Source organism: Hyaena hyaena, unplaced genomic scaffold (assembly GCF_003009895.1).
Source record: "Hyaena hyaena isolate Hyena2069 unplaced genomic scaffold, ASM300989v1 scaffold_195, whole genome shotgun sequence".
Lineage (NCBI taxonomy): Eukaryota > Metazoa > Chordata > Mammalia > Carnivora > Hyaenidae > Hyaena > Hyaena hyaena.
Genome location: NW_024080827.1, coordinates 1221408 through 1248636, shown reverse-complemented (window position 1 = coordinate 1248636; position 27229 = coordinate 1221408). Strand labels below are relative to the sequence as shown.

Genomic DNA, 27229 nt, shown 5'->3' with positions numbered 1-27229 from the left:
ACCAGAAATAAGTCCAGGGTCTTCAACAGACTCACCAGTTAAAACCCATCCATCAATGTCTGTTGTTCATCTGCTGAATAGTGAAGCACAGTGTTGAAAGGAAAAGAAGGGAGAGGCTAGGGTTAATTACATAATTCTCTTTCCTCCTTCAACAATAATTGCTAACACCATTGCGTGTCAAATACTTTGTGTACAATGCCCTACAGCAATTTCTGTCATGTAATCAGTTTATTATTTCCATATTAAAAATGAGGAACCAGAGACTTAAAAAGGTAAGCAATTTTGGACAATGTTGTTAGTCAAGAAGAGCTTTGAACCCAGACAATCTCATTTCAATACTGTCCAGCTAACACTACCTATGTGCCATTAGGCAACAGATAGTTAAAGGGCACCCACTATGTGCTGACAGAGAATTTGTGATCTAGAGTGGGGCATTCTGGAAATATATTCCTGAGCATGGGTCTGTGGCAACCATGAGGCTCTGAGTATCACTGAAAAGCTTGGGGTGGACCTGTTTTCCTAGGAAGGTGTTTTTCTTCTCAAGGTGTTTTAGACTTCCTCAAATTAAAGTTCTATCACCAAAAAAAAGTTTGTAGTGAATAGACGCTAAATATCAAAAACAACAGAGAACCACACTCTTTGATGTCAGTTGGCAATCTGGTTTTTTTCTAGTAGTCTTGTGAAAACGAAAGCTGTATGATTTCTCCTCCCACATCTAACAACTGAGCAGAGCTGAATTTTGTATTCACTCTTTATTCTGCATTTTTAAACCACACAGGAATTAGTAGAACTTTGCAGAATGCCGTGAAATGCTTTTCATACACTTGGGCATCACTGGTAGTCACAGGCTTACTTGTTTAGTTAATCTGGATAGAGGTTTGAGCGCATGAAAAGTCAACTTCTTATCCACTTTCTCAGTTCAGGCTAACCTCAACCTAACAGATCGAGTTACTTCTCAGCTCTCTCCACCCTCCCCTGTGTTACCTAGTTACTTGCTCTTCCTGAACTTTTGGGTAACAACTTAGATACCCTATGCCTTGGACACCTTTTATGAGCTTTCTCATTGCTGTCATTCCTGAGATTTCATACATCTTATACTTCCTGCTTTTATTTTTGGATTTGGATAGTTTCCTCATCTCCTTTTACCTTGTACTAGACTATAAATGGACTCTGAAACAGTCTTTTTCTTGAGTATGATTCCAATTACTAACAAGTCCCTGGTACCTAGCAGGCACTATAAACCTGTGTGTTGATGAATATCACACTTTAACACAAATCTTTGTTTTTCATTCACTTATTCTTCCATTCATGCATTACATACTCACTAAGCACCTTCTGTGTTCTGTGGACTGTATTAGGTACTGGGGATACAACACTTTAAGAAAATTCAATCCTAGGGCACCTGGGTAGCTTAGTCGGTTAAGCATCTGACTCTTGATTTGGGCTCAGGTGATGATCTGATGGTTTGTGGGTTAAAGGCATGCATTGGGCTCTGTGCTGACAGCGTGGAGCCTGCTTGGGATTCTCTCACTCACTCCCTCTCTCTGTCCCTCCCTTGCTCATGTTGTTTCTCATTCAGTCCTAGGGCACCTGGCTGGCTTGGGTCATGGGTTCAAGCCCCACATTGGTGTAGAGAAAGAAAGAAAGAAAGAAAGAAAGAAAGAAAGAAAGAAAGAAAGAAAGAAAGAAAGAAAGGAAAAAGAATAAACTTAAAAAAATTGTAATGGGGGGGGTCAGACCTGTAACAGACAAGATAAAAAAGTAAATCATAGTGTATGTTGTATGGGAGGTGGTGATGGGGGCTAAGACATGAAATAGGCAGGGGATGGCATAAGGACTAGGGGGAGAGTTACAACATCAGATGGAGGGCCAAGATGCTCTCACTGAGAAGGTGGCATCTGCGGAAGGATCTGAAGACAGTGAAATTACCACACGACATTCGGGAACACAAGTTGCAGCAGAGAGGGGCAAGTGCTGAACATCTGGCGTGTTGAGAGAGGAGCCAAGGGATGCAAGGTGCTGAGAGAGCAAGGAGGAAGGAAGATGAGAACAGACATGGGGCAGCATGTGGGCAGCAACAGCAGAAGATGTTCCCGGACTTGCATCTCATCAGACTCACTCTGACTCCTTGTTGAGAATAAATTGAAATGGGGCAAGAGTAGAGCAGAGAGACCACTTAGGAGGCTATGATGCCATAACCCAGACAAGAGATGACAGTGGCTTGAACCAGGTTGGCATCCATGGATGTGGTTGAATTTTGGATATATTTTTAAGGTAGAATTGAGAGAATTTGTTTAAATACTAAAGAGGCAAAACAAGAGGTCAAAGACAATTCCCAGGCTTTGGGCTTAAGAAAACTGGAAGGATGGGGGCACCTGGGTGGCTCAGTCAGTCGAGTGTCCGACTTCAGCTCAGGTCATGATCTCGCAGTTTGTGGGTTCGAGCCCCGCATCAGGTTCTGTGCAGATAGCTAAGAGCCTGGAGCCTGTTTCAGATTCTGTGCCTTCCTCTCTCTCTGCCCCTCCCCCGCTCATGCTCTGTCTCTCTGTCTCAAAAATAAATAAACTATAAAAAATTTTTTTTTAAAACTGGAAGGATGGAGCTGTCATTTACTGAGTTGAGGAAGACTCTGATAGAAGAATTCATTGGGGGCAGGTTAAATTTGAGATGCCTATTACATACCCAAGTGAAAATGTTGAGGAAATAAACACCATGCTCTACAAATATGACCATTCAACCCCAATAACAACCCCACAAGTGAGAGAGTATACTTGGCCCCATTTTATAGGGGGAGATTGAGGCCCAGAGAGGTTGAGTGACTTACTCAAGGTTACCAGCCAATAGGTGGTGGAACTGGGGAGCTGGGATTCAAACCTACACAATGGGCTCCAGCACACATGCTCCTCTACACCAGGCTGTCTGGCGGCCGAGCAAACACACACCCCCTACATCGTTCCAGCCACTTAAGAACATCCTTGCCTTAGAGTAAAATAAAAACAGAGATGAAGACAAACCATAAGAGACTCTTAAATATGGAGAACAAACATGGTTGCTGGAGGGGATGTGGGTGGGGGGATGGGCTAAATGGGTGATTGGGCACTAAAGATGAGCACTGGGTGTTGTTATGCAAGTGATGAATCACTAAATTCTATTCCTGAAACCAGTATTACACTATACGTTAACTAACTTGGATTTAAATTAAAAAAAAAAAAATATATATATATATATATATTTGAGGGGCACCTGGGTGACTCAGTAGTTAAGTGTCAGACTTTGGCTCAGGTCATGATCTCACAGTTCATGAGTTTAACCCCTGCATCAGGCTCTTTGCTATCAAAACAGAGATGCTTCAGATCCTCTATCCCATCTTTCTTTGCCTCTCCCCTGTGTGTGCCTTCTTTCTCTCTCTCAAAAATAAATATACATAGATATGGTATGATATGATATGATATGATATGATATGATATGAAGGAGAAAAAAACTAAGAAAGAAAATCCTTGCTTTTAGTTCAATCACGGCCTCCTGTGGCTTGGTGTGCTCTGATTACATGAGGTCTGAGTCCCCTGCTGCCTGACCTGGGGGAATGGAGCCGAACGTGGGCTGAGAGCCAAGCAGCGGAAGTTCCCCAGAGGAAAGTCAGGATATTATCACCAGAAGAGGGGTGAATAGATGCCAAATTTCGAAAACAACAGAAAACCACACAGATTAATGTCAGATTGAGCCCACTCCTAACAACTTGGGCCATTTATAGATTAATCATCCCACATATGCTTTTCAAATCACCCAGAGCACCCCAAAATTCATGCCCAAACTTTCTCAGCAGATTTGCTTGTAAGATGTTTACTTGATTTCCTGGGACATTTGTGCTTTCCATTCTTCTTCTATTCCAACACAGAGGCTAAAGGCCAAATATCTCAGCTGGGAGGAGGAACACATTCTTGAATATCTAAGAGGCAACTGCAAGGAATGTGTTCTTCAGAACAGGCTCAAAACAAAACAAAGAAACCAAAAACTCAAAGCCTCAAGTAAAATTCATTGAAAGTAAGGGTAGTGAAAATCATTTGCTGACTTAAAATTTTGATTTGTTTTTTGTTTTGGGTTTGTTTGTTTTGCTTTTTTGTTTTTTAAATTTTATTTATTTATTTTGAGAGAGAGAGAGAAAATGAGCAGAGAGGAACAGAGAGAGAAGGGAGGAGAGAGAATCTCAAGCAGGTTCCGTGCCTCCATCACAGAGCACGATGCGGGGCTCGAACTCACGAACCCGTGAGATCATGACCTAAGCCAAAACCAAGAGTTAGACACAACCAATTGAGCCACCCAGCTACCCTTTGATTTGTTTTTTGTTTTTTAAAATAAACTTAACTTCTTAGAGCAGTTTTAGGGTCAGAGCAACACTGAGCAGAAAATACAAAGTTCTTGGGGTTCTGAATCCTAGAAATTGCGTGGGTTTTGACAAATGTATAATGACTATATCCACCGTTATAGTGTCACATAGAACTCTAACTTCTGGCAACCACTGACCTTTTTACTGTCTCCATGGTTTTGCCCTTTCCAGAACGTCATATAGTTAGAATCACACAATGAGGAGCCTTTCAGATTGGCTTCTTTCACTCAGTAATAGGTATTTAAAGTTCCGCCATGTCTTTTCATGGCCTAAACGCTCATCTTCTTTTAGCACTAAATAATATCCCATTGTCTGGATGTACTAAAGTTTATTTATCCATTCACTTACTAAAGGACATTTTGGTTACTTTCTGAAACTAAATTTTTTTGACCCTAAAGAGTTTTAAAATTTTGCTGATTTTACTGAGTAATTAGTAGTCAAATTCAGATTTATGTTTTAGAAAGATATTTCTTCTTGCAAAGTAATAGCTCTACTAATACTTTTTTCAAGGTATCAAAACAATCTCAGGCTCCTATGTAACTTTGAAAATTAAGAATAGTACAAAGAAGAAAATCAAGTTACTCACAACTTTATTGTTCAAAAGCAAACGTAATTTTAAAAAGCAAATATCATTATGTTAATAATGTTATACTACTTAATGAATAATTTATTAATCATATTACTGATTATAATTATGTATTTAATTAACAACCAGTTATTAATTGATAACTTTTGTTAATAAGTTGGTTAATACATCATTGATATTTGGTTGGTTGGATTTATTAATAATTTACTGTTGGTTAATACTTTATTGTTAATATTTAAATTAGTAATTAGTATACATTATGCTAAGTGAAAAAAGGCAGTCACAAAAGACCGTATTTTGTATAGTTCCATTTATAAGAAATGCCCAGTACTGACAAATCTAGAGACGAAGGTAGATTACTGGTTACCTATGGCTGCATGTTAGGGGAATAAAGAGTGAAGACGATGGGCTTCTTTTTGGGTTGATTCAAATTTTCTAAGTTGGATTGTATGGTGGTTGCAAAACTGTGAATATGCTAAAAACCAGTGAGGGGCGCCCGAATGGCTTAGTCAGTTGAGCGTCCAACTTTAGCTCGGGCCATGATCACACGTCATGGGTTCCAGCCCAGTGTCCAGCTTTGCGCTGACAATGCAGAGCCAGCTTCGAATTCTGTCTTTCTCTCTGCCCCTCCTCCACTCATGTGCTCTCTCTCAAAAATAAACCTTAAGGGGAAAAAAACCCACATTGAATCATAAACTTTAAACGGATGAATTTTAAATTGAAGTATATCTCAATAGAAATGGGTTTTTTTTTTTAATTTTTTTAATGTTTTTTATTTATTTCTAGGAGAGAGAGAGAGAGAGACAGCGTGAGCAGGGGAGGGTCAGAGAGAGAGGGAGTCACAGACCGAAGCAGGCTCCAGGCTCTGAGCTGGCAGTCAGCACAGAGCCCGACGCGGGGCTCGAACCCACGAACCGCGAGATCATGACCTAAGCGAAAGTCGGACGCTTAACCGACTAAGCGTCCCAGGCGCCCCTCAATAGAAATGTTTTAAAATTTTTCTGCCCTCAGGGAAGTTTACATTCTTTAATGCAGCTCTGTCCCATTTCTCCTGGATCTGATATGAAGACAGCCCATTTCATATTTAATGCCACTGGGGAAAAACCAAGGGGAAGAAAATGACAAGGAAACGAAGTATATTTAGCATGTATTAGTTTATGATACTATCCAACAACACAGTGCCTTTTTGGCACTGTTCCCTATAACTCCTCCTGCACCTGGATTTAGGGAAAATTGTTTCCATAGGCAATCCTGTTCATAGGCTGCATTTCATCACTCTTAGGAGGAGGAGGGAACGAGAATGGGGTGAAAAGAAGGAAAAAATGGAAGTAGAGAAGGGAAAGAGGAAGAAAAGGAAACAGGAAGAGGAAACATTAACTTGGCATTAAGCAGGTGCTGAACATGCCACTGGGTTCTTATATGTATCATGTTATTAATTCCTAAAAATAGCCCCGTGAGCTAGGTAGTACTACCATACTTACTTCATGGATTTGGAAGCTGAACACAGTAGGCATTGAATTTTCAGACAGGAAACGTGTTAAGTAAGTTATGGAACAACTTTCCTCTGGAATATTATGTATCTGTATAAAAAAAAAGTGAAGAATCTCTGTATGCGTTGATATAGAGTAATGTCTAGGAAACATTAGTAAGTAGATAAAAGCAAGACACAAAGTATCGTGGATCCAGGGCTCCCTTTTGTGTAAGAAAAGATAGGGAGTCCTGATGTTTAGTCCTAAGTGCTGTATCTCTGGCAAGGAAAAAAGTGGTTATCACAGTGAAAGGTGGAGGAACAGGAAGATCACAGAGCAGGAATGAGGCTTTTGCTATTGTTTTCATTTATGAACGATGTGTATAGATTGCCTTTTCAGAAACCACATGAACATCACCAGATATAATCTAAGACAAAAATAACTGTTTATATTACCTACATGGACCATTAGAGACAGCACAGATTTCACGTCTTATCACGCATGCTTATCAAAGCACCTCCCACTGAGAAATCAACAAAATTCACTGTATGTACAGCTGCATCCTTTGCTCCTTCTTCATGTGATTCGAAACCACACAAAGCTAATGACAATATCCTTCCTCTCTTCGATGGCGCTTCTGCAGCCACCCCAGGGGCCCTGAGGACGAAATTCCCAGACAGGAAGTGCAAATATTTATCATAAATCCCTTAGAGAGGAAGCACTCATGAATATGTGCATGCCTAACAGAAGACTATTTGGAAATCCAGAAATGTTTCCAAGCTAAACACACACATGTCCCTGAGTCCCTTTGGCCTTTTCATAATGGGGTCACAATGGTCCCAAAACGCTCTATTTCAGCAGCTTTTGAAACCTCCACTTGTTTTGCAAAGCATTAGCCCCTTTCAAAGAGTCCCCCCCTTCATTATTTCTTCAGATCCTCATGGCAGACAAGTCATCTCTGCTCACACAGCCCTATGGCTTCTATCGGGACTTTCCTTTCCTGCTCAGTCACCACTGCCGATTACACTGAAGAGCCTGCAGGCTGGACATCTTCCATTTGACCTTCCAGATTCTTTTTTTTTTTTTTTTTTAAAGTAATCTCCACCCCAACATGGGGCTCAAACTCACTACCCCAAGATAAAGAGTCTCACGCTCTACCATCTGAGCCAGCCAGGCACTGCTGCCTTCTAGATGCTTCACCTTTCTTCATTCATCTCTCTGTGCCAACAGGCTCTCTCAGAGGGAGGAAGAACGGTAAGTCCATTAGGACCGCTGTCACAAAACACCAAAGACAACAGAAATTTCTCTCCCACAGTTCTAGAGACTGAGAAGCCCGAGACTGAGGCACTGGGAATGGTCTGGTGAAGGGCCTCTTCCTGGCTCATAGCTAGTGCCTCCTCGCTGTGTTTACATGGTGGGAGGGGTGAGAGATCTCCATGGAATCTCCTTTACAAGGTATAATCCCATTCATCAGGCCCCACCCTCACGACTTAAGCACCTCTCACAGGCCCACACCCCAAGAACATTGTCTTTAGGGGTTAGGATTTCAAGATATTAACTTGAAGTGGCAGAATACAAACACTCAGATCATAGCACTGCCCCAGCTGGCTCCCTCCCTGCAGGGTTGTGCCTGCTGGATTCACTGATGGAAGGGGACTGCTCCTCTACAGATGGCCTCTCTGTGGGACCCTTTCCTTCCAGATCTCTGTAGCCACTCCATCCACTCGTCCCAACAGGCCTTGATGTGTCCCTGCACACTATTACCGCCTTTGTAAGGGGTCTTTCCTTCAATGCTCCTCAAAGCATCTTAATCTGAGTGTGTCATTTGTGTCCTGCTAGGACCCTGCTCGGTCCTTTCTGCAAGGCAGTTTGATTGTGTCCCACCATCGCCTTTGGTGGCCACCTTCATTGGGAGTCTTCAGCTCTGCCGAGGCTAGGTCACTTTTTGAAAGCTGGGTCGCCCTACAATTGCCATTCACAGAGATACAATGTATCTCACAGCACTCTCTCTCCCCTAGGCTCTCTCTAACAGAGAGGGTGCTATTAATAATTACAGTCAGACAAAGGACACCAATTGGCATGGTCATGGGCCAACCAGGAAGTTTGGTCTTTACCCCTGCACACACACATAGGCACATGCATGCACACAGGCACACACAAAGGCCAATCTCCGCTACAAATATGATGACCACCCAATTCTTCTCTGCTTTCCAGAACTCCTTTAATATCTGATAATTTCCCCTACAAGTGGACTTCTGGAAGCCCCATATAATCAGCCCAGACTTATCTGAGCCCCAGAGACAGTTTGACTTATAGAAGAAGAGTACAGAAGAGTACTGTATTTTGGATATGACATCAATTAGAGATATAAAGGAGAAATGCCATCCATTGCCAGATACTACTCTAACAGGATAACACTTTACCTTCCTAGAGGCTTAGCTTTGGTTTACATTCTCAGCCACAGTTGGGAGCATCAATATGCTATAGCCAGAAGGCTCTTTTCTTTAAAAAAAAAAAAAAAAAAAAGTTTATTTATTTACTTTGAGAGACAGAGAGAGAGAGAGAGCGCAAGTGTACACAAGTGGGGGAAGGGGAGAGAGAGAGGAAGAGAGAGAGTATCCCAAGCATGGTCCGTGCTTTTGGCACAAAACTCGAGGCAGGGCTCAGTCCCACAAACCGTGAGATCATGACCTGAGGAGAAACCAAGAGTCAGACACTTAACTGACTGAGCCACATAGGCGCCCCTGCAAGGCTCTTTCCAGTGCCCCCTCACAGCTTCCCATCCCATTCAGAGAAAAGTCTGTGAAAAGGCCTGCAAGAGCCAGACTGATCTGGCCCCTTCCTTTCCCTCACAGTGATCCTGCTACCCTGGCCTCCTAGCTGTTGCTGAACAGTTCAGACAAGTGGTTGCAACAAGGCCTTTGCGTCTGCTCTTTCCTCCTACCTAAAATGTTCTTTCCACAGATATTGGCACAGCTTGGTTCCTCCACAACTTTGAATCTTTGCTCAAGTGTCATCTAAGTGAACCCTTCCCTGACCTCTGTGTTTAGAACCCTAGCCCAGCCCAATATTTTCTGTATCCTTCCTTGCTGTTTTTCTCCATAGTTCGCATCACCTTGCAAAATGCAATGTACTAACTTGATAACAAATTAACTTATTGCTTATGTCTACCACCTACTAGAATGTGTCCTCCAAGAAGTCAGGGATATTTGTCCATTCGCTGACATAATCCCAGCACTCACAACAATGCCCAGAACCCATAGACCCACAATACTATTTATTGAATGAATTCGTGATTGAAGCACAAATCTGATCATACGTCTCCATGTCAGAGGTCCTCTGTAGTTCTCCATTGCTCTGAGGATAAAACTAAAGCTTTTTTAGCATGTTTCTAAACTGGTAGCAATTTACTTCCTTATCTGAGACAGGCCACCCTCCCTCCTTATCATGAATTGTTATGAAAGAAGAACACACGCAATATGTGAAACATAAGGAATACTGGTTTATGCATTGAGATCAAAAATGAGAACCAGGGACACAAGCATAACCTGATTCAGGAATAGTGAGTTGTGTGCATGTATTATTCAGGGCGACCAGAAAAGCAAGTAAGTAAAACGTTGTCATATAGTCAATATAAAAATTATGAATGTGATATTTTATGTTCTTCTCCCTTTTGTATTCAGTGTTTGAAATATAGTGTTTATTTTACACATAAAGCACACCTCACCTGGGACTAGTCGTATATTGGTTGCTTAGTAGTCACAAATAGCTAGTGGCTACCATTTATTAGACAACACAGCCTTGGAAGCAGTTCTTTGAGTTTTAGATCTGTATCTTATTTATCCTGCTCTCTTTGACAAATAATTAATAAACATATCTCTAGGTCTGAGCAAAGACACATATTAAAAGTCTTACTTTTAATATGTAAAATAATATGTAGCTGAGGGGGCACCTGGGTGGCTCAATCGGTTGAGCGTCTGACCCAACTTTGGTTCAGGTGATGATTTCACGGTTTGTGACTTCCAGCCCCACATCGGACTCTGTGCTGACAGTTCAGAGCCTGGAGCCTGCTTTGGATTCTGTGTCTCCTTCTCTCTCTCTCTCTGTCCCTCCCCCCTCTCAAAAATAAACATTAAAAAAATTTTTTTAAGTCTTTCAGCTTAAGAGGTAGGAGTGGATTGCTAAATATCCTTTACTGTCATTTGCTAGTGAGTGCCACACCTACTGCATTTGTTATAACCTACTGGGTTTCTTATACTGTTACAAGGAAACAGTTTACTTCTGACTAAAGAAAGTAGTTCCAAAGGTACTATTTGCTTAAAAGAAAATAAAAAGGTGTTACACTGTTAAACAAGGAAACTGCTTGGTTCTGAGTGAAGAAAGTATTTCCAAAGGTATTATTTGCTTAACAAAAAATAAGGAGAGGCATGTGGGTGGGTCAGTAGACCAAGTGTCTGACTTTGGCTCCAGTCACAATCACACGGATGGTGAGTTCAAGCCCTGCGTCGGGCTCTGCGCTGACAGCTCAGAGCTGGAGCCTGCTTCGGATTCTGTGTCCCCCTCTCTCTCTGCCTCTCTCCTGCTCTCTCTCTCTCCCTTTCTCTCTCTCTCTCAAAATAAATGAAACATTTTTTTAAAATTCAATAAATAAAAAATAAGGAAGTGACCAGGATAGTGATAGAGTAGGAAGTCTGCCATGAATTTAGGCAGAAGCGTAACGAGTATGAATTTTGAGGCAAGGGCAAAATTGTAAGGATCCAGAAAGATCTGAACAGAGTAAATGAATAAAACCTAAACTGTCAACTGGGAAGCATTAACTCAAGTGACAAAAAGTCTGACTAGAGCAGAAAATGCTGGTGCCTCACGCTTATCCCCTGGGCAATAGTCATCTCCAGGCACACCTGCCCAACTTCCCGCAAGAAGCACCTGTAACTCTGCCCCAGAGCCCTCTCTGACTTCCAGTACCTGCTCTGCCCACACGCAGGGCAGCCTGAACATGCCCAGGAATTAACATCCTCCCCGGGAGCAGCCCTCAACCAATGACTGACGGGAATGAAGGAGAAAGACCTCAGCTCATGGGTGCCTCCACTGAGATAACTCTGAGAAATATTCCACCCCGTCAACCCAAACTCCCCGCAGGATTGCTTTCTAGTTGCCTGCAGTGACACTTTGCCCAGCAATCCATCCATCACTGGCTTCCTCCCTCCCTCGTCTCAGACCTCCTCCCCTAGCATTGTAGCACTAAGACTCTCACTGAGGGAAACTGATGTGCTAGGGGAAATGGCTACATTGACTTACACACCATCTGAACAACTGAGAGATGAAAGTAAAATGGCAATTATAAGGGATGTGGAGTTAGTTATTGCCTTCCATTGCCACAAAGTGCTAAGGGGTAAAAAATGACAGAATTGGGTCAGCTAGCCATTGACTCAGGACGTGGCGTGAAGTCAGAAGACCTATCTGGTGCAACTAAGGAGAATCTTACCTCCTCCAGGAAGGCAGGTCAGTAGCCATGGTCTTGGGGCATGGTGTGAAGTCAGAAGACCTCTACAGTGCATTTAAGGAGACCCTTACTTCCTACAGGAAGGCAGCCCAGGACAAACTGTACTGAGCATCTAGTTGTACTGTGAGTGAGCATGCTCACTGTGAGCAGAGCAGAGTGAGAAGAAGTCCAAACTCACAGCCCGGTAGACATTCTTACCTGATAGGGAAGGTGTAAGACACTGAGACTTGGGTTAGGGACATCTTTGTACACTGGACTGGAAACTTTGAACCCCCAGATTCCCACAAACCCCAGAGTTGGCAGGAGCAGCTTTCTTCCCCTTCCTGGAGGAGAGCAGCTCCCTTTGCCTGGAGACCAGCACAGGCCTTACATTGCAAGATAATGCTTGTCCTCTTCAGGATCTACATTCCTTCGTTGTTTCTAGAGTGATAACTAGGCTCAAGCATGCACCTGGGGAAAAAAATTTCCCTCATGTAGAAAAGGAATTATTAACCAGGAAAGTTACGGGGATCTGCCTAACATGTACGCCAAGAACTGGAAAACATGCCTAAGCATGGTACCAGACTGCGGATGGTGGTATTGAACATAAAGGCTGGATAAGAAAGAATGTATTGTAAGAGGGCACTGTCCCACCCTACAAATACCTCAAATTTAACAGCCCAGAAAGAACACATAGAGTCAGTCTTCATAATCCTGTCGGAACGGTTCATTGAAACCTAGGAAAAAAGATGCCTTGAAGTAAATAAGATTTATTTACTATCTACTTTGGCAGAAGCAGTAAAAAAGGGAGTTGAATGAGGTTAAACGCTCAGAGAGATGGGCATGCTCCAAAGAATATGACTATTATGGTTTACTAAAGCAGTAAAGAATGCACTAGTAATGAGGATACTGGCCTTATAGAGAAGCTCAGAAGTAGCTATGTGCTAAAGGCCAGGAATCATGGTGGGGATATAGTTATGAAACAGGGCTTCCTAGTGCCAAGAAGAAATAGAGGAGCCTAGGAGGCAGCACTTAATTAGCATAGGCAAGGCATACATGACTGCCATAATGGCAACAACGTCAACATGGCTAATGGGAACTCACGGGCAAGAATCTGAGACAGAGACTATGAGATCCTATAATTCCTTACAGCAAGAGAGATGGGCAGTCAATGAAGATGTGTTCCACCTTTACCATCAAAACTGATTAAGAGCAAGTGAACCGAAGGCTGATGTCAGCTACTGCTGTGGAAGATCACAACCCACCACCTAGTTCCCAGACTTGTATCTAAATCGCAGACCCACGTCCAATCATTTTAGGGAGGAAATCATGATTTCCCCATGCTTTCTCAAAGGGACCTGTGGGCATTTATCTGAGTTACTGCATGTTGGAGGAATGGAAATACTCAGATCTCAGATCAATGCCAGATATTGCACAGTTGTCACACCCAAAACACAGTCAGGACTCAACCTCTCTGCAAATTCACTTATCAGGTCATCTAAGTTCATACTTTTAGCAACTTCATTGCCAACCCATTTGTGTGTGTGTGTGTTTCTTTCTTTCTTTTCTTTTCTTTTCTTTTCTTTTTTTTTTACAAATAGTTTATTGTCAAGTTGGTTTCCATATAACACCCAGTGCTCATCCCCTCAAGTGCCCTCCTCCATGCTCATCACCCCCCTCCCCCCCCACACCCATCAGTCCTCAGTTTGTTCTCAGCATTCAAGAGTCTCTCATGGTTTGCCTCTCTCCCTTTCCCCCACCATTTCACCCCTTCTTCTCCCCCATGGCCCTCCATTAAGTTCCTCCTAATCCTCCTATACGTGCAAACATATTACCAACCCATTTAATCAAAGTTTGTCAGTCACTCTTGGCAAATTCAGTATTACAGATAATTTTTGATCATCTTAAGTTTTGAGAAGGATTTTCTGCAGATACAACTGTTACTGGAATTGTGACATGTATTTTAGAGGATTTGACAGTATTGGACTAAATAGGAAAAATTATTTCATAATGTAAATTATGAAACCCCTAGAAAGGATAACTTGCAGAACAGTTTTCTAAAAAGACTTAACTCTTTGTCCAAGTCCATTCTGTGTAAGTCTGAATTTGTCTTGTTTTGTTTTTTAGTAATCTCTATACCCAACATGGGTCTCAAACTTATGACCTGAAGATCAAGAGTCACATGCTTTTCTGACTGAGCTGGCCAGGCACCCCTGTTGTTGTTGGGGTTTTTTAAGTTTATTTATTTATTTTGAGAGAGATAGAGATAGAGTGAATGGGGAAGGGGCAGAGAGACAGAGAGCAAGAGAGTGAGAGAGGGAGATAAAGAATCCCAAGCAGGCTCTACACTGCCAGCACAGAGCCTGACTTGGAGCTCAAGTTCACAAAACTGTAAGATCATGACCTGAGCTGAAGTCAGATGCTTGCTTAACTGACTGAGCCACCCAGGCGCCCCAGATTTGGTTTTAAATGTAAAGTTATGCAGTGGTCTTTTGATGACTTCCCTGATGCATCTCTGCTGTGGAAGCCAGCTGCAGCCACAGTGCAGGTTAGATGTCACGTGGAGCAGCTCTCAGCCCATGACTGATAAGTAGATAAATGTCTCAACCTCCTCCTGCCTCACGGGCAACACTCTGTGAAGTATGTCCTATGCTGTCTGCAGAAATAAACTCCAGTTGTCTTCCCTTGGTAACCCTGGATCGGCTTCCTGCCCTTCCAGTCTCACTCCCACTCCCTCACCAGTGTTTTCTGGAAACAATCTGCCAAATCAACCACCTATATTTATTCTGTTGCAGGGTCTGCTTTTGAGCAAATTCAACAACTTAAAGTCAGTCAACAACTTATATCTGGCTCAGGTAATGAAAAGGATCCCTTGATTTTCAAGTTCTCAAGAAAAAAAAAGCTCAGCAAAAGCCTGGGGTGGGGAAGGAGGGAGGGATCTCCTCCTCTTCCCTGAAAAATTGCTTTTCACAGCCTGTCACAGGCTTGTCACAGGGTGAGCACAGAGCTGAACTGAAGATGTTAGTAGAAAATGAAATATTACTTTTCTGTATTGTGCATTGGAGAAGAAAGTAGGGTGGAGCCACCATGCACCAACCAGATTGTCCATGATTCACCCAGAGTGGCAGCTGGGTCAGGGACCATTGACATCCTTGGACTTTCAGACCATAGGTCAGGCAATATTTTCTGCAAAGGGACTGATAATAAATTCTTCCAGCCTTGAGGGCCACACAATCTCTTTAACAACTACTCAGCTCCTTCACTGTAACCTGAAAGTGGCCACAGATACAAGCATGGCTAGGTTCCAACAAAGCTTTATTTATGGACATTGAAACTTGAACTTCATGTAACTTCCACATGTCATGAAATATTGTTCTTCTTTTGCTCTTTTTCAGCAATTTAAAAAGGCAAAACCGCCTTGTGGATTTTTTGTACAAAAGCAAGTGATGGGCCAAATTTGGCCCCTGCTATGGACCATTGATACATACTCTCAATAATACTGTTGATTATGGCTCCCCTTCAACCATAACACACACACACACACACACACACACACACACACCTGTGTGTGAAGTGTGTAAGCACCTGTGAAGCTTGAGAGCTTCCCAGAAACTCTCACTGTGATTTTTCATGAAGCTATCCAGAGTAGGGAAAGAATTTCTCACCATTTCTTCCTACTTATCTGCCTAGCCTCTCCTGTTTCCACCTCCGAACCTCCATCACCCTCTTTCAGGAAGAAAGAACTCCGTAATATGAGTGCTAAGAGCCAGGAATTCTTGGACCATGTTTACTCCTGGGCAAGGTTACCACACCAAGGTTACATCTTCGGGGACCTATCTGCCTAGATAGACAGGGGTGGCCCCTGGTGGGAAGCCTGACAATCCAGTGGTTAACTAATGATAGCTCATTTCCAGCTGGTGCTTGTGCTCATTAGAGGAGCACATTATCCGTTAGAGGAGAGAAGACCAGCAGAGCCAAACTCAAAATAGTCTTGTGTCCTTGGATGTAAGACATTGGTCACTACTTCTCCCAAACTCCTAAGATAATCAGCAACTTTTGGCTGAGTATATAAATTTGTTAAATCAATAAAGTGCATAAAAATGCAACCGATGGGGCGCCTGTGTGGCTTAGTCGGTTAAGCGTCTGACTTTCACTTAGGTCATGATCTCGCGGTTCGTAGGTTCGAGCCCCGCGTCGGGCTCTGTGCTGACTGCCAGCTCAGAGCCTGGAGCCTGTTTCAGTCTGTGACTCCCTCTCTCTCTGACCCTCCCCTGCTCACTCTGTCTCTCTCTCTCTCTCCTAAAAATAAATTTAAAAAAATATATTAAAAAAAAGTGCAACCGATTTCTGTACGTTAATTTTGTACCCTGCAACTTTGCTGAATTCATGGATCAGTTCTACTAGGCTTCTGGTGGAGTCTGTCGGGTTTTCTATGTAGAATATCATGTCATCTGCGAAAAGTGAAAGTTTGACTTCTTTACCACCTCAAGAGCCTGATAAATTGTGGCTTCATATTTACTTGCATAATTTTATTTTATTTTTTTTTTGAGAATATTTTACTGCTAACTTGGAGAGGGATAAAGGGAAATATGCAGTAACATTACTTTGATAGTAATGAATCTTGACAAGCAGAAATACATTCTCCTTTTGCCTGACTGCTTAGGCTATCAGGAATGACAGCATTCTTTAAAGCTATAGTTCTCAAATTTTTGGTTTCAGGACTCCTTTGTACTCTTAAAAATTATTAAAGACTAATTGAGCTTGTGTTTATATGGGTTATGTATATAAATATTTACTGTATTAGAAGTTAAGAATGGGAAAAAATTTAAAATTCAGTATTAATTCATTAAAATAATAAATCCAGTACCTATTGAAAAAATAAAGTGCAAACATTTAAGACAAACTGAATAGTTGTGGATATAAACCTTTGTACATGTAAGTCTCCCTACCTGGAAATATTTCCAACTCACCCCTCAATCTCCTACTTCTCATCTGGCTAAAGAACCCTTATCTTTCCCATCTCAACTTACAGGTCACTTCTGGAAAGTCTTCCTTCCCTGACACTAGACTAGATTAGGTCTTCTACCATGCAATCTCCAAACACCCTGTGTCTCCATCACTCATATAAAAGTAGAGAGCAATTACCAGTTTAGTGATCAGTTGGTGAGGGTCAGGAGAGTCTCTCTCTCTTTCCCTCCCTAACCCACACACCTTGCCCCCGGAATTCTTTTGACAGCAGCAGTAGTAAAGAAGAACTTCATTCTGATTGTAATTCTGTACAGATTGCTGTGTTGCTCAAAATCCAAACGAGTTTAATGTGTTCTTCAGAGAGCTTTTAACTATATACTAGTTCCTTCCAAACAGCAAAATTTTATAAGAACCATCTTAGAGTTAATCATGTCACACTTGTAAAGCAAAATCATGCAGGTGCAGCTGGTACAAGCCTAATTAAGCCCCTTTTACTTCTACACAAGGTAGAAATTCACACGCTTGGATTGGCTTTTCAGTATGCATTTTTCTCAAATACACAGATCATTTCAATGAAGAGTTGGGTAATCTTGACTGCTACCCTTTAACAGCTATGTGATAATATGACTTTCAAAGGACTGAAATATCATAACAATGAATAAATATGCTTAAGAGAACCTGCTGCAATCCATAGCTTTTAGGGAAAGAAATAACTATATTCCTAAAATGCTAAGTAAGGTAATTTAATACATATATATTTCTTATTATTGGGACATATCTTAAGATAAACTCTACCAAGGGGCGCCTGGGTGGCTTAGTCAGTTGAGCATCCGACTTTCGCTTAGGTCATGATCTCGCAGTTCGTGGGTTCGAGCCCCGCGTCGGGCTCTGTGCTGACTGCCAGCTCAGAGCCTGGAGCCTATTTCAGAGTCTGTATCTCCCTCTCTCTCTGACCCTCCCCTGCTCACACTGTCTCTCTCTCTCTCCTAGAAATAAATAAAAAATAATAAATAAATAAATAAATAAATAAAAAGATAAACTCTACCAAGTAAACACAAAATCATGATGCTATAAGTAATGAATAATTGTAGCAAAATTAGCTAAGTTCAGATTCTAAAACTTGCTTCATTGATTATTAATGTGAATGTTCAGAATCCTCACCAGGTCTCAAAAAGGCAGTTTCGCAGTCTCAACGATAGTTGTGCCCTGCTGACCAGCACAGGCTTGCAGTTCCCCCTTTTCCTTGGTGCCAAAAGTCCCCTGTGAAGTGTAAAGTTGAGTTCTGTGTTTCACAAGTCTATTATTAGCTTCCAACTACTGCAAAATGTTTTATGAAGATTCAGTTTCCATGAGTTCCACTTTCTGCACTGAGCAATTACAGAAAGACTAAATCAATAGAAGAATAAACACTAAGAGCTGGATCAGTTCTGCTTTGGACATTCCCATGTGGAATGGGGTCACAATCAGTTCTCCCCGTGACACTGTATACTCACCCACGTCTACTTGGCACCGTTTTCAAACCTCGATTTTCATTATCTCATGAAAGAAGGAATCATGGAAGATGGTTTTCACTTTAGCACGTCTGCCTCTACACCTTACTTTTGACATATTCATTAAGCATTGGTTTTCTGGGGCTGCCTTAACAAAATATGAATTTTGGGCAGATGCAAGTTAGTCCATAACAATTATGTTCAGGGTGAATTTCAGACATGTAACCTATCAGGCAACCAAGAGGTGATCACTTCCACTTCACATCTTTGAAGACCATTGGAAAAGGATTGTCATGCTTTTTGATGGAAGTCCTGTGCTTTCTCAAATATATTTTAAATCAACTAATATTCAGGATTTTTTTTGGAGTTTCTCTCATTCTTTGTCTCCTTTTTTATTGACCAGCATCATCATTTGCCTTAAAACTGGGTCCTTCTTGGTTAACATTCCCATGTTCTCCAGTTTCTGTGAATGTCCCTCCACTAACTTGATGGATGCACCAGGCAGATCGGATGTCTTAGCAAAGAAGTCCTCACACAGATGGCTATAGTTGTTCTCAATTTGTCTGAAATTCCTTTTCAAATTGGGCTTCTATTTTATCCTGCTACCTATGAACCTTTTTGGACACTGACATGGACTGAGTAAGCCAGGCGGGCTGGTCAGCTTTGAGTCAGCTCCTGTCAGAGAACTTGGAGTTGTTGACTTCCCTGCTGTGCAGGTTAAAAGTACTTCTGTCTTCTGACTTGCTAAGCAGTCAGTATCTTGACCATCATGGCTTCTACCATTTCCTCTCTTTGGGTTCCAAAGTCCCTTGTTATCAAGTTTACTGTACAAGAGGGAATGACCAACTTTTAGGGTGGCTACCGAAGAGATGCAGAACAAAACAAGAAGACTCCCACAGACCTACCCATTCCCTCTTGTGCTCTGGGGCCTTCCATGAGCATTTCTCCTAGGGCCAAATCATTTGCCACTCACTCAGCAGACACGTATCAAGTACCCGGTGACTGCTGGCATGGTGCTGACACTGGATGTATCAGCTCATGAGGAAGCAGACTGCTGTCACTGCTTCAGCTCAAACCGGCTGTCATCCAGACCAGGGGGACCTCTCAGGAGCACCGAAGTTGTGGGATCTTAGCCAAGGAAAGAAAACTCCCTACGTTCATGTTTTCTCCTCTGTAAAACAGGGTAAGATTAGTAGTAGTAATAACAGTAGTAGCCACGAATGCTTACACAGTGCTCAGTTACCTGCCTGGCACCATTCTGGACTCTTTATGCACATGAACTCATTTCATTCTGAGTACTTGGTTTGTTTTTAGAAATTTATTTACTTATATTTTTAAAGTTTATTTATTTATTTGAGAGACAGAGAGAGAGAGAGCAAGAGAGAAAGAGTACACACAAGCCTGGGAGGGTCAGAGAAAAACAGGGAGAGAGAGAATCCCAAGTCTGCTCCATACTGTCAGCTCAGAGTCCTGCATCGAATCCAATGCAGGGCTTGAACTCATGAACTGTGAGATCATGACCTGAGCTGAAACAAAGTGGTGGACGCTTAACCTAGCCACTTATGTAGGCTGTCCTACATACTTATTTTTTAAGTAATCCCTATACCCAATGTAGGGCCCAAACTCACAACCCCCAAGATCAAGAGTCAGATGCTCTACTGACTGAGCCAGCCAGACTCCCCTTGTTCTGGGCACTTGTAATCACTATTTACAATGAAAGACTCAGAGATATACACAATCTGCCCAAAGCCTAGCAGCTAGCAAGTCATAAAGGCAGGATCTGGGCCCAATTGTGAGGCCCCAGAATACATGTGTTTAGCCACCATATTGGACTGACATGGGACTTGGTTCCCAATGCTATTGTGATTCATAGTAAGAAATAGATATTTGGTCTTTCTCCCATTCCTGGCAAAAAGCCTCTAAAACTTTTGGAATTTCCTAAATCCTACAAGGGATTAAGGTATCTTTTGTTATGTTAATGGGTGACATTGGACCACAACTAGGGGTTGATCAAGGGAGCCAAATAGGAGCATAGAGAGTTGGAAATTTCAGTCCCATCCCTGGACCCCAAGGAAGGGGAAAAGGGCTAGAGATAGAATCAATCACCAATGGCCAATGATCAATCATGCCCATTCAATGAAGCCTCCATAAAAACCCAAAAGTATGGAGTTCAGAGAGCTTCCAGGTTTACATGAAGATGTGGGGAAAGCGGCACTTAGAAAGGGCATGAAGTCCTCACCCTTCCCCCATACCTCGACCTACGTGTCTCTTTCATCTGGCTGTTCCTGAGTTATATACTTTGTATGAAACCAGTGATCTAGCGAGTAAATGGATTTCCTGAGTTCTATGAGCCATTCTAGCAAATTACTTTAACCCAAGGAGAAAATCATGGGAGCCTCTGATCAACAGCTATTGAATCAGAAACACAGGTGACAATCTGGATTCATGATTGGTGTGAAGAGGGCTTGGGGCACAGTCTTGTAGGACCGAACCCTCAACCTGTAGAATCTGAAGGTATCTCCAGGTAAATAGTGTCAGAAATCAGTTAAGTTGAAGGTCACCCAACTGGTGTCAGAAAGCTGGTTGGTGTGGGGAAAAAAAACCCCACATTTGGTGACGAGGAGTGTTCTGTGAAGTGTTCTGTGTACACAGGAGAAATACAGGAGGAGATGTGTAGGTTTTTTCCTTACATTCCTCAAACCTGATAATCTTGCTAAATTTTAAATGCAGATTCAGTATTGATTCCTTTGTGAGAAGTAAGGGAGATGACTCATTTTCAGAAATACCAAATAAAAGTTGTACTCTCTAGTTAACAGTCTGTTTACAACCTATTGGAAATATGTACAAACCCCTCCCCACACACAATGGAGTCCCAAATTTTTAGACACTTTACTTCCCTCTTCTTCCCTTCTCCATTTTGAGGGCTTATTTTCATGGACTTTGCAACGAGCATGAGCCAAAGAACAAAGGGAGGAGGGACTGAAAGTCTCTGCATCACCTCCGGGAATGTACATTTGTTCCAATCAGACTACATTTTGCCTCACATGGGCAAAGGCGGCTTCCTGGTAAGGCTGTAACCTCTGTAGGACTCAGCCAATGAGGAACCAGGGAAGGGACATACATGCTATGAGATAAATTGTCTGCTGTAACTACCCTGACTGTGCCTGTCCGTCAGATATCCGCTCTTGCCAAGAACATTGATTAAGACCTCATTTCACTGTGCTCTGAGTCTCCACATCCCTCCTTTGATTGGGTCAGTGGGCCTATTTCTCACATCCTTTACATAGCAAGTGCTCACTGGGTCATGGTTGGTCAGGATGAAGCACTGTGACAGACAAAGACAAATGAGTAAGACTCTGTCTGCAAGAAAGACATAAAAACAAATGCGTTTGAGACTGAAACAAAGTGAGGCATCAAGGAGGTGAGCAAAGGTACAGTGGCTCTGAGTAACAGTGGGGAGTTGAGAGAGAGCACCTGGAGAACATGAAAGGTCCCTGGAGACACAAGACTAGAAAAGCAATTTGGGGTCAAATGAAAAGATCTTGAATATTAGTTTTAAAAACATGGGTTTTTGCAGAGCGGCCTGGGTGGCTCTGTCGGTTAAGCATTTGACTTCTGCTCCGGTCATGATCTCATGGCGGGTGAGTTCAAGCCCCATGTTGAGCTCTGTGCTGACAACTCAGAGCACGAAGCCTACTCCAGATTCTGTCTCTTTCTTTGCCCCTTCCCCCCAATACAAATGAACATTTAAAAAATTTTTTTAATAAAAAAAAAAGAAAACGGGTTTTGGAGGGCACCTGGCTGGCTCAGTCAGTGAAACATATGACTCTTGATCTTAGATTATGAGTTTGAGCCCACATTGTAATGTAGAGATTACTTAAAAATAAAATATTTTTTAAAAAATGCATTTTAGGGGTGCCTGGGTAGCTCAGTTGGTTAAGTGTCCGACTCTTGAACTCACAGTTTGTGAGTTTGAGCCCTGTATCAGGCTCTGTGCTGATGGTGCAAAGCCTGCTTAGGATTTTCTCTCTGCCTCCCTCTGCTCACACCCATGCTCTCTCTTTCAAGATAAATAAATAAACTTTTAAAAAATGAGTTTTAGGGGTGCCTGGGTGGCTCAGTTGGTTAGGTGTCCAAATTTGGCTCAGCTCATGATCTCACAGATTACGAGTTTGAGCCCCACATCAGGCTCCATACTGACAGCTCAGAGCCTGGAGTCTGCTTCAGATTTGGTCTGTCTCTCTCTATAACACCCCTGCTCATGCTCTTTCTCCCTCTATCTCTCAAAATATAAATAAATGTTAAATTTTAAAAAAAGTAAAAAATAGGGGGCGCCTGGGTGGCTCCATTGGTTGAGCTTCCAACTGGCTCAGATTATGATATCGCAGTCTGTGAGTTCAAGCCCCGTGTCAGGCTCTGTGCTGACAGCTCAGAGCCTGGAGCCTGCTTCAAATTCTATGTCTTCTCTTCTCTCTCTGTCTCTCCCTCACTCATGCTCTGTCTCTCTCTCTCAAAAATAAACATTAAAAATAAATAAAAATAAAAAAATAAAAAATAAAAATAGGTTTTATTTTGCACTGATGATTTTGAAGTAGGGCTGATGCAGTTGGGACCCTAGCTCAGGATGATTGTTCAAACAGTGATAGAGAAGTTAGGCTGGAGAGAAAATGCATTAGAAGCCAGGAGACCAATCAAGAGGCAACTCTATGTCTGAAATCAGCATGTTAGTGTGTAGAAAGCCTAGAACCTGCCATTTAATGATTCTGCTCTCGATGTCTGCATTCCTGATGTCAAACAAAACACCAAGTTGTTAGTATTGTTCAAAATTTTTCAAGTGAGCAGGTGTTATTAATTTTAGATTCAAGAAGCAGTAAAGTTATTATTATTTTTTAAATAAGGCATTTTCTTTTTCCACAGAAACCCATTTACTTGCTAGATCACAGGCAGCATCTAAATAAGTCATAGGCCACTGTGCTGTGAATGACTGTGCAAACTGACTGGTAACCCAGGCAACCGAAAGGCAGTGAGCACTGTGTTCTCCAAGCCTGGCTCAAGAGACGCCTTGGCTGGGGCTTCCATGGGATTAGCCTCAAGAGCTGCTGGTCCCGAGACAAACTGTGGATTGCAAATCAAAAACTGTGGATTGCAAATCAGTTGGGGCCTTTCCTTACTAGGTACTCCAAGTTCTTGTGCCTCTTGTCACCCTCCTCTCTGCTCCCCTAACCCCGCTAGTCATTTATCATATATACTTATGGAAGTACAGCATAAATACAGAAAAATATGACCCATGATGCTTTTTGTTTCTTACAATGCTTTTACTCTCTCGTACCATCCTGGATTTCCTCCATCAAAACTTACACTGAAAGAAAATTAAAGAGCATCTGGCTGGCTCAGTCAGCATAGCATGTGAGGCTTTATCTTGGGGCCATGAGTTCAAACTTCACTTTGGGCATAGAGCCGACTTAAAATAAATAAATAAAATTGTGTTAAAAGAAAATTAAGGAGTCACCCACCCTGTGTTTTCTTCTCTGAAGATTGCATGTCCATTTTAAAAAATTTTTTAACATTTGTTTATTATTAAAATTTCATCCGCATGTCCATTTTTAAAAAAATTTTAACATCTATTTATTATTAAGAAACTGAGAGAGGCAGAGCATGAGCATGGAGGGGCAGAGAGAGAGGGAGACACAGAATCCGAAGCAGGCTCCAGGCTCTGAGCTGTCAGCACAGAGCCCGATGCGGGGCTGAAACCCACAAGTGGTGAGATCAAGACCTGAGCCGGAGTCGGAGGCTTAACCGACTAAGCCACCCAGGCGCCCCTCTGTATGTCCATCCTTTCATGAAACCCACTTGTGGAATGTTCACTTCATCCAGGCGTGAGTGGGCTGGGGATGCAAAGATGGGTGAGACTTCAAAGAAGCCACAGTCCCAGATAATGACAAAGACAGTGGAGATAGATCGTGTTAGGGGAATTCATAGGGGTCTGGGGAGAAAAAGACGAAGCACAGCCAAGGCTCTGGTGGGAGAGAGTGCTAGAGGATTTGCTGGGGAGATGACACTTGAGGAGGATCTTAAATAAAGTCTGCCCAATGGATGACAGAGCAGGAAGGGAAATCAGTGCAGAGAGACAGTATGTTCAAGACCCCTAGGGCTGAGAGAGTAGGGCACATCTAGGTCATGACAATCTACATGGTTTGGTGGTGCCCAGCTGGGTACAACTTCTCCAAGAAGTTGACACCCCTCTTATAAACCATCCCAGTGGCCACACTAATGAACATCCCAGCACATCCCAGATCTTCTTGAATTCATTCCCTTCCATTCTGTCTCCCACAGTTTGTTTACTTAACCTATTCTGAGCTCGATCTGGTTCCCAACCTCGCCCACTCTCTGTGTAGATGGCACTCCCAGGGAGCCCTAGAGTGTCCTGGCATAAAAAGGACTGTTCCATCAGGTGCCTGAGTGTCGCTGAACAAAGAAGCTGGAAGGCATGACAAGTAGCTTCAGGGAGCAAAGCTAACTGCTATCCATATCTTAGGAAGTCTCAGAAGGTCCAATACACTAGGTCCAAGACAGTCATAGAGCAAAAGGGGTATTTATTTATTTATTTAAATATTAAGAATTTATTAATATATATATTTTTTTGAGAGACAGAGAGACAGAGCAAGCAGGGGAGGGTCAGAGAGAGAAAGGGAGATACAGAATCTGAAGCAGGCTCCAGGCTCTGAGCTAGCTGTCAGCACAGAGCGCCCGACGTGGGGCTCAAACCCATGAACCGTGAGATCATGACCTGAGCCGAAGTCGGACACTTAACTGACTGAGCCACCCTGGCACTTCAAAAGTGGTATTTAAAGAAAAGGGTCAAGAGGCATGTGAGTGGCTCAGTCAGTTAGGCATCCCACTTCCTCTCAGGTCATGATCTCAGTTCATGGGTTCAAGCCCCATGCTGGGCTGTGTGCTGACAGCTCAGATCCTGGAGCCTGCTTTGGATTCTGTCTCCCTCTCTCTCTGCCCCTCTCCTGCTTGCTCTCTGCCTCTTTCTCTCTCAAAAATAAACATTTAAATAAAGAGGTTAACCACAGAGGACAATAACTTATTCACTGGATATCTATTAAGCGTCATTTATGTACTAAGCACCAGGCCAAGGGCTGAAGATACAGCCATTAGTAGAGTTAGTGCATCCCTGTCAAGGTCGCTGTTGGTACCCACAACATGGTGGGCCAGTTAAGACTGGTGGCTTTCCTGCTTAGGCTATTGGGTGTCTGCTCTGATTGACCAGGCTGTGTCACAATGATTAAATATTTTTTAATGCCATCCCAAATTTCCAGCCTTGTTTTTAACACATGTATATTTACAAAGTGAAATAAGGAACAACAACTACAAACAAAAAAAACCTCTGAACCCGACCTAGATTTGGAGGGTTGGTCCGGAAGAGCTTTACCAAGGGAGAGACCCTTGAGCTGAGATCCAGATGACAGGCTGGGGATAATTGGTGGACACAGAAAGTGGAACAGAGAGTAGCACATCTGAACCCATAGGGAGTCAGACAATTTTGTGGATAGTGTGTTTGACTCCTCTCAGCTGAAGTAGTGGAGAATTGAGAATAGTGTAGGCTTCTAGGTTGGTTTCAGCATGTGTCCCCCACTAAATTCCCATGTTGAAGTTCTAATGCCTGAAGTATAAGCATTGGTGGGTGGGGCCTCTGGGAGGTGCTTGAGACAGGAAGGTGGAGCCCGCCTGAATGTAATTGGTGCCATATGAAGGAGCTCCAGAAAGCTCCTTAGTGCCCCCACCGTGTGAAGATGCAGCAGGAAGGCGTGAGCTTGTGTATGTGGAAAGAGGGTCCTCGCTAGAATACGACCATGCTGGTGCCTTGGACTTGCCAAGGACTTCCCAGCCTCCAGAACAATGACAAAGAAGCTTCTATTAGTTGTAAGCTACCCAAGCCTGTGGTTTTTGTTATAGCTGCCCAAACAAACTATGACAGCATCTCTTCTGTGGGGCAGGAGGAACTGATAGGATTCACATAACAAGAGGTGATGGCTCAAACCACTAACTGCCAAAGTGCAGTGACTGACCTCAGTACTGCTGTGCACCGTGGAGGCTGGAAAGAATGTGCACGGCAAGGGACCTCACAACCAGCAGAACGAGCCTAGACAAGCAGTTCCTCCAGCTCTGTGCACACAGGTAAAAGCTGCCATTTCCCATGGGGGATGTCCCCCTTCACCAATGAAAAACCATATAAGCTATGAAAATGTGGAGACATGGCTGAGCCAAGTCATCTCTTCCCTTCACCGTTGGCTGAGGAGACCTTTAATTAGAATTAAAAGTTAATCACTCAGGACTTAGAACAGAATCCACTCCAGCCAGTTTAAGCAGAAAGTAAGGATAGAATCTACAGGAGAACCAGCGAATGGAGCTTCCAGACTGTGCAACTCAGAGCCAAACCCCAGTGAACCACGTCCGACCGCCCAGCAAAGATCCTGAGCCCATCCTGGTCTCAGTCACCTCGGACTGAAACAGCCATGGCACCCCTAGGACCCCACCCACCACCGTCCTTCCCTCTGCCCCGTCTGACTCTGTGGACACAACTCCCCTGAAAAGAAGCCTCAAGCATGTGCACCCAACTGGTGAGCTTTACATCAAGTATCTGCATCCTGGCTTCAAGGGCAAAAGAGGAAAGCAGACTGCTAGCTTCCTTCTTGAGGAAGTAGGACTTAAATGGTAAGAAAGCTCCCTGGCATATGAAATGTGCTCCAAAGGAGTCAGACCTTACCCTTTATGCTGGAGGTCTGTAGTCAAGCCTGGAGGCATTGTTTTCCAAGAAGGGACAGAGTTAGAGCCTCCACTGTC

At 42.9% G+C, this 27229-nt stretch overlaps 1 long non-coding RNA gene across 1 annotated transcript; it reads right to left on the bottom strand.

Annotated features, from left to right (window-relative positions):
- On the bottom strand, positions 1–27229 carry LOC120237982. The gene is made up of 3 exons (XR_005530108.1): positions 27153–27229; positions 19375–19550; positions 1–73 (listed from the first exon to the last, which is right to left on the bottom strand). It is a non-coding gene; the product is annotated as an uncharacterized LOC120237982 (long non-coding RNA).